This window comes from Pongo pygmaeus, chromosome 21 (genome assembly GCF_028885625.2).
Source record: "Pongo pygmaeus isolate AG05252 chromosome 21, NHGRI_mPonPyg2-v2.0_pri, whole genome shotgun sequence".
NCBI classification, from domain to species: domain Eukaryota; kingdom Metazoa; phylum Chordata; class Mammalia; order Primates; family Hominidae; genus Pongo; species Pongo pygmaeus.
Genome location: NC_072394.2, coordinates 417375 through 425926, shown reverse-complemented (window position 1 = coordinate 425926; position 8552 = coordinate 417375). Strand labels below are relative to the sequence as shown.

Genomic DNA, 8552 nt, shown 5'->3' with positions numbered 1-8552 from the left:
GACATTTCATTTTTGCTTTGACAGGTAACAAGGTGCTATGGATATTTTGTTTTGAAAGAGGGGTATGTCAATCTGTTGGATGTTTGGTCTACATAGTGTTATAATTCTAAGCCAACAAACTTTAAAAAGTGGAGAAATTAATCCAGAGGAAATGATAGCAGGCGTTCTTTTGCCTTTTGGGAATACTTTTCCTCAATCAAATGCTCAGGCGGCTAGTGACCTCTCAGTGCTCTCCTGTCACCTGTGAGTGACACAAAATAGGAGCTATAAACTAGAATAAATTAAATTAAATTAAATTAAATTATTAAATTATATAGACCAGACTTGGTGGCTCCACCTGTAATCCCAGCCCTTTGGGAGACCAAGGAGGGTGGATCACTTGAGGTCAGGAGTTTGAGACCAGCCTGGCCAACATGGTGAATCCCCTTCTCTACTAAAAATACAAAAATTAGCCGGGCGTGGTGGTGGGCACCTGTAATCCCAGCTACTTGGGAGGCTGAGGCAGGAGAATCACTTGAACCCAGGGGGTTGCAGTGGGCCGAGATCGCGCCACTGCACTCCAGCCTGGGCATTAGAGTGAGACTCTGTCATTCATAAATAAAAGTCATATGGTGACAGATTCAAGAAAGGAGATAAAAATAAGAAAGAATATGATTAATTTAAATCAGGGGGCAGCAAATCTGGCCCCCTACAAGTTTTTTGTATGGCCTGTAACAAAAGATTTTTACATTTTTAAGTGTTTGAAGCGGAAAAGTAAAAAAAATAAAAAATAAAAGAAATTTGTGACATGGGAAAATTACATGAAATTCAAACTGAAGTTTTATTGGAATGCATCCACTCTTAATTTGTTTATATATTGTCAATGGCTGCTTTCACACTGGCAAAGTTGAATAATTGTGATAGAGCCCATATGGTCTCAAAGCCTAAAATACATGCTCTCTGGGCCTTTGTGAAAAACTTTGCTGATCACTGATTTCAGTGGCGTGATGAGACGGATTGTGGCACACGTGGAAACAGGAGAGCAGCCCTTTGGAGCAGCCACAGTGGGAAGCAGGTTTGGTGTGAGCAGCAAGCAACGATGGACAGTAGTGTGACATCCAGAGCTCCTCGGTCCACTGGACCTATCAGCAGTGTCTGACACCGTCTGTCCGTCTCTTTGCCAGGCTTTTCCTCCCTTGGCCTCTAGAATACCACGCTCTCCTTGTTTCCCTCCTACCTCTCTGGCCTTTCTTTCTGTATCTCTCTTACTGGTTCTTCCTCATCTCTGAAACTTCTAAACATTGGCATGCCTCAGGGCTCAGCACTTGCACTTCCTTTTCTTGTCTACACTCACTCCCTAGGGTGTTCGGGGGATTTGGGGACTGATCAAAGAGAAAGACGTGACCATGAGATGGCAGCAGCACACGCATATTTTATTGGTGATGGTGACACTCTGACAGGTTTGCATAGGGGTAGGGGGATGTCCCTTACAGCAAGAGTCTGTCCAAAGAGCACACACTACAGATGTTGCTACTCAGAAGGAGAGGAGGAAGGGCAAGGATACCCCTGAGGGAGGGGAGAGTCAAAAGCGAGTCTTATGTGTCTAGGTGGTGTTGCACAGCAGCACAGAGGGGCGTCTCTGGGTCAGAGAGCTCCGAAGGACAGGGACGGCTTGAGGTTTGTGTTTTTGTTTTTGGCTTTATTTTTCTGAGACAGGGTCTCACTCTGTCACCCAGGCTGGAGAGCAGTGGCATGATCTCAGTTCACTGCAACCTCCACCTCCCAGGCTCAAGTGATCCTCCCACCTTAGCCTCCCAAGTCGCTGGGACTACAGGCGCATGCCACCACACATAGCTAATTTTTGTATTTTTAGTAGAGACAGGGTTTCGTTGTGTTGCCCAGGCTGGTCTCGAACTCCTGAGCTCAAGCGATCTGCCTGCCTCGGCCTCCCAAAGTGCTGGGATTAACACCTCACTTAAGGTCTTATAACCACAAGGCTGGCTCTATGTTATCAATGGCCAACAGATGCTGGGTGTAGTTTCACTGGGTATGTGCCAGGAAGGCCCTGAATGGCTAAAAATTGGCTTAAATTTTGTTTAAAATAATTGGATGTGTAAAAATTTGAGTTTGGCTTTTGCAGTAATCAGTGTCAGCCTGCAATGAAGAAATAAACAATCTATGAGCCAATACACAGAGGCCGTCTTTGACTCATTTACATAACTCTAGGTGATCTCACCCAGTTTTAAGGCTTTAAATACCATCTGTATGATGATGACGCCCACATGCAGTCTTCAACACAGGCCTTTTCCTCCAGCACTGGCTCATATACCCAGCTCAACACCTCTGCTGCGTATCTATTCACGTCTCAAACTTAACAAGTTCAAATCTGAGCTCCCCATCTCTCCCCTCCCAAACCAGTCCCTCCTGCAGTCTCCCCATCTGTTTTCCCAGGTGCTCAGGCCTAAAGCCTTGGTATTCTCCTCTCGTTCCCTCATGCCACAGCAAAACCAGCAGCGCTACCTGTCAGCTCTGTCTCCAGAATAGATCTAGAATTCTACCACTTCGCCCCATTCCCAGTGCCACCACCTTGGACCCTGCCATCACAATGACCCACCAGGGTCATTCCAGTGCCCTCCTTATTGGTTTCTGTGTTTCTGCCTTCACTTCCCCTGCAGCCATCTCTCAACCTAGCAGCCAGTGTCGTTATAAACATAAAGCAAATCCTATCAGTCATCCGTCGAGAACTCTCCAATTGCAAAACAAAAGTCCTTACCAGGACCTACAGAGAGCCCTGCATGACCTGGCCCCGCTGCCTCTCTAAGCTCACCTCCTACGACAGTCTCCCACTCTGGCCTCTTGTTCTTCTTCAAACATGCCAAACACATTCCTGACCCAGGGCCTTTGCACCTGCTATTCCCTCTACCTGAAATGTCCTTCTCCCAGGTGTCCACATGGCCTTTGCACCTGCTATTCCCTCTACCTGAAATGGCCTTCTCCCAGGTGTCCACATGGCCTTTGCACCTGCTATTCCCTCTACCTGAAATGTCCTTCTCCCAGGTGTCCACATGGCTCACGCCCTTTCTTTAGGTCTTTCATCAACAGATACTTTCTCAGTGAGGCCTGTCATGTATGTGAATGTCAGGATCCGGGACTGCAGAATTGTAATTACTGCAATTAATTAATTATTTCAGCACCTGAAATCTCCTGATTATATTACGTGTTTGTTTGTTTATTCATTTGTTTGTTTTGAGATGGAGTTTCACTCTTGTTGCCCAGGCTGGAGTGCAGTGGCACAATCTCGGCTCACTGCAACCTCCATCTCCTGGGTTCAAGTGATTCTCCTGCGTCAGCCTCCCAAGTAGCTGGGATTACAGGCAACTGCCACCATGCCCAGCTATTTTTTGTATTTTTAGTGGAGTAGAGTTTCACCATGTTGACCAGGCTGATCTCCAACTCCTGACCTCAGGTGATCTGCCTGCCTCGACCTCCCAAAGTGCTGGGATTACAGGGGTGAACCACCCATCCGGCCTCCTGATTATACTATGTTTTACAGTGGCATAGTGTGTATTTTCATTTTGTAATAATAGGACCCTTTCTCTCCTCCTGTCCCATCTCTGTGTTATAACTCCTTCTCGATGAACTTGTCATGATATTATAAATCATGACAATATGTTCAAATAAGAAAATAAATCTAAAATTTAAATTACAGGTGGCTGCATCTGCACACAGATTTGGAGGGTGGGGCACTGAGGCCATTGTTTCTCATTGTATTAGATACCTAGGGCTGCCATAACAATGTGCCACAAGCTGAGTGGCTTAAAACAATAGAAAAGTATTGTATTGCATATCTGGAGGCCAGAAGTCTGAAATTGAATTTTTGGCAGAGGCAGTGTTCCCTCTGACAGTTCTAGGGCAGAATCCTTCCTTGACCATTCCAGCATCTGGTAACCCAGGCATTTCTTGCCTTGAAGAGGCATAGCTCCAGTCTTTGCCTCTGTCTCCACATGGTATTCTCCTCTGTGTGTGTGTTTGTCTCTGAATTTCCGTCTTCTTTTAAGGACACCAATAATGCTAGAAACTCTAATGACCCCATCTTAACTGCGGAGACCCGATTTCCAAATAAGGTCACATTCATGGGTGCCAGTGGATAAGACTTCTTCATTTTGGGGACAAAATTCAACCCATAATCCTCATTTATAAGCCTTTCAGGACTACTTAATGTTTTTACAATGGACATAAATTATTTTGATTAAAAGTGGGAAAAACAGTGGCCTAGATTGTTCTTCACTTCTTCCTGAAGAAATGGTGGCATCCCCAAGATCCTAATTGTACCGTCTGAGCAGTACGTATTGGGTGGGATTCTCTTGGATGTCTCCTTCATCTTTGATAGACCATCTACACCTTCACGTTTCCCTCCCCTGGGGTGTTTGCAAACTAAAATGAAAAGATGTAGTAATGTGCAGAGCCTCAACAAGGCAGATGCCAGGGGGAAGCTGGGGGGTGCCATATGCATTGCACTCTAGCTTCCAGCAGCTTTCCTCGTGAGCAGTGCCCAGTGTGTGTGTGTGTGTGTGTGTGTATGTGTGTGTGTGTGTGTGATTTGCCAGGCTGGCATTTGGTGTATTGCTGAGTTTTGTTTTCTCTCCTACAGAGAGTAAATCATTTTTTACCTTGGGCCCCTCAATCTCTCTTTAGGAAAGGATTTTGTTTTCTGCTGGACTATGATCGGAAAAAAGGCAGAGATATTGTACTCTGTGCATGTGAGTACATGTTGAACATTTCCCAGTATCTTGTATCAGGATATATTAAGACAAGGGGTTGCAACTGCAGGTATACTATTTGGCATAATATAAGCCTTGACTTTGGATAGTTTCTTAGGTCAGGGTCCCCCAGGAGCAAACCCTGAGACAAGTATTTGAGAACAAGCAGTTTATATGAGAGGTGATCCCAGGAAACACCAGCAGGGTCACCAGTGGGCAGTGGAAAAGGTAAAGGCAGCCAATAAAGGCTGCATTATCGGGCAGCTCACTGCTGTGGCACCTGGGGCATGATCCACAGAGGAAGTCTGGGAGGCAGTGCAGAATATGTGCCTCAGTGTCTCTCCACCTGAGGTGGGTGGGTGCTGGCCTGCTTTATTATCGGTTGAATTGTGTCCCCAGAAAAAAATATGTTGAAGTCCCAACATACATGTAAGTCCCAACATACATGTAAGTCCCTAATACATGTAAATGTGACCTGATCTGAAAATAGGGTGGTTGCAGATGTGATTAGTTAAGATGAGGTCCTACTGGAGTAGGATGGGTCCTTAATTCAATATGACTGGTGTCCTGATGAAGAACACCATGTTAAGAGACAGACTCACAGGGAGAGAGCACCCGTGTGCAGACAGAGGTGGCAGTGGGAGCTCTGCTGCCACAAGCCAATGAAGGCCTGGAAGAAGCAAGGAAGGAAGAAGCAAGGATGAAGCAAGAAACCAGGTAGAAGCAAGGAATGATCCTCCTCTACAGGCTTTGAAGGGAGCATGGCCTTGCTAACACCTTGATTTTGGACTTCTGGCCTCCAAAACTGTAAGAGAATAAATTTCTCTTGTTTAAGCCATCCGGTTTGTGGTGATTTGTTATGGCAGCCTCAGAAAACTAGTATGCTATGTATTTACCAATCCCCCTTGTCTACTGTAAGAGCTACCTCCTCCAGCAGCCTTCCCCTCCTCACACCCCCATCACTGCCCTTTACAAACAGGCAGTCACGATCCGATGGCCAGAAAAAAAAAAAAAAACTGCAGGCAGAGAGATAGCAAGAAACCTCCTAGAAGTGTGTGTCCAGGTTTAGAAAAATTTGCCATCAGATTTATAGCACTGATGGGCTCCCCAAATGATGAAGCAGCAATGCTCCTGGAAAAGTATGTCACAGAGAGTTCATCTAAAAAGAATCTGGTTAAGTAGCACAGGCAATTCTTGACTTAGCCAAGAGGAGAAGAACCAGGCCTTCCTTGATGCATAAAAGTCCTACGTGATTTTAAGTCTTATTTTTGCCTCTGCTGGGGCTCAGCACACACCATCCCAAAATATGACTGGAGGAGACCACAATGTGCCACCCAAAAATATATCTCTTTGGCATATTTTGAGCTGATTATTCAGAGAAACTGCAGACACAGGAATGGCTCTAAAAAGCTGTCCTTTTTACAAGTAAATTTACATCTAGAAAGGAAATCTACATTAGTAAAATATCCGTATCAGGAAGAAGGCTGCTCAGAGGTGGGGATCTCAGAAGGAAAGCTGGTCAGCAGCCAGGATGCCTTCCCTGCTCAGGAAAGGACATGGTCTCTAGTGAACTTGACGGATGACCAGATGGCCGCTGGCCTCCATATGCACAAACAATGAAAGTACACTGGAGCCCATTATGAAGAAGAAAGATGGTAACAAAGATTCAAATGGCATGAAAAAGAATCTTCAGTTTGTTGGCATTAATGAAGGGTATGCAACAACTTCAAGTGATGATTTCAGCACAGATGAAAGCTCTTCTGAGTCAGATGACGAGTGTGATGTCATTGAGTAGTATCCTCTTGAAGAAGACGAGGATGAAGACACTTGGGGAATGGCCAAAGGGCACCATGCCATTAACATTGAAGGTTTCGAGTTGGCCAGGGTGGAAGATGAAATGCAGTTTCAAGAATGTGAACCTGAGAAGGTGAAAATCAGAGGGAGGTATAAATTAAGTGAAAAAATGTTGTCTGCTTGCAACTTACTGAAAAATAATAAAAATGACCCCAAAGCTGTGACCAGCAAAGATATGAGGTTCTGTCTGAACACCTCCAGCACAAGTGGTTCTGCGTGTCTAGTCAGAAGTCAGCCATTGCAGCCACCCTGGGAGACTACAGAGCTGCTTTTGAGGCTACCTCCCTGGATGCCCTCTACTAGGTCATCAACTTGGCAAATGGCAACAGCAACACAGCCCTCCTTTACAGCGTGTCCCACTCCAACTTTGAGATTGTGAAGCTGCTGTTGGACACCCACGTGTGTAACATGGATCACCAGAACAAGGGGCTATAACTTCATCATGCTGGCGGTCCTCGCAGCTGTGAAAGCAGAGAACATGCAGGTTGGGGGGAGAACTCTGGCTGAAAGGTGAGCCTCAAAGCCAGTCAGCTGGGGCAGATGGCCCTCATGCTGGCAGTCAGTTACTGGGCAGATCGGCATGGTGTATGGTCTGCCGGCCTGTGGGGCTGAGGTCAACCTCCAGTACGACAAGGACTCCATGGTCCTCATTGTGCCAGCAAGCACGGGCACATGGAGATCATCAAGCTGCTGCTGGCCCGGCTGGGCTGCAACGTCCACCTGGAGGACAACGATGGCAGCACCATGCTCTCGATCGCCCTGGAAGTGGGGCACAAGGGCATCGCTGTTCTTCTGTATGCCCACATCAGCTTTGCAAAAGCCCAGTCTCCGGGCACCCCTAGGCTTGGAATGAAGCCACAGAGGTTCATTTGATTGATTGTATGCAAATAGCCCTCCATTTTCATGCCACCATTAAGCTGCCAACTGTGCCTGTTGGAGTGACGGACACTGAATGTATAAGTATTGTGCCTGAGCTCACCAGCAAACAGAAGCGTAAAGCCCAGGGCTAAAGACTGAAGCTTTCACAGTGCAGAGACTGCCAGTCTGGGCACACATGCCTCCTTTCTAGCCATCTTCTGTCTGTGTAGGGTGCACTTTAACCTACTCTGTGTTGCTATTGAGTCTCTGCTTTGTTATGTACAGCCATAGGGAATTGTGACCTGACCTGACCTGAATGGGCACCTTCTATTCCGTTTCTCCACTCCCAGACCACCACCACAGAGAAGTGTCAGGCTCTCATTGGCATCACGTTTTAAAATTTTTCCACAAATATTTATATTTACCAAACGTGGCACCATTAGAAAGCTCTTCCAAAATTCCATCCCAGCGCAGTTTTGTTGATCTTTCTTTTATTATTTTAAAGTAAGAAGGTTGATCATCAGTAGCTTCAGTCTGGGCTAGATAGAACTCTCAAAAAGTATGAAACTTACAAAAGAAAATATTTTCATTTGGTTTTATCTACGTAGATGTAAATATGACTTTTTAAAAAAAGAGCATATGAAATTGGCACAGTATTTTCAACTTTTATATTTCATACTAATTAAAGACATGAAGAGCTACATGTAACATTATCATATTTTTGTTAATAATTGCACAATTCTGTATCTAACGATAAAGGTTGAATTGTGTTAGAGGAATTGGCTATGTATTTGCCTCTAGAGAAATATAGTGTAGTTCTCTGTATTTATGGATTCCTTTATACTGTGTCACATTTACTTTGGTCCTACATGTATTTAAATGTTTGAAGTGCCTTAGACTTTTGCCATATTTTCAAAATAAAATTTCATTAAGCTCTAAAAAAAAAAAAAAAAAAGAAGGCTGCTCAATCACTTTGATTACCTGAGAGATTTTATCTGCATAACAACACAACCTTTATTTATCATACAATTCCTCCTGCTACCTTCCCATAACTGTGTCCCTCAGGAACCCCAAGCCCCCCCTATTCTCTTCTGTAGCTCA

At 45.1% G+C, this 8552-nt stretch overlaps 1 pseudogene; it reads left to right on the top strand.

Annotated features, from left to right (window-relative positions):
- The first annotated feature begins 986 nt into the window (after nucleotides 1–986).
- Nucleotides 987–7466, top strand: LOC129022135 (KN motif and ankyrin repeat domain-containing protein 1-like; annotated as a pseudogene).
- The last annotated feature ends 1086 nt before the right edge of the window (nucleotides 7467–8552 follow it).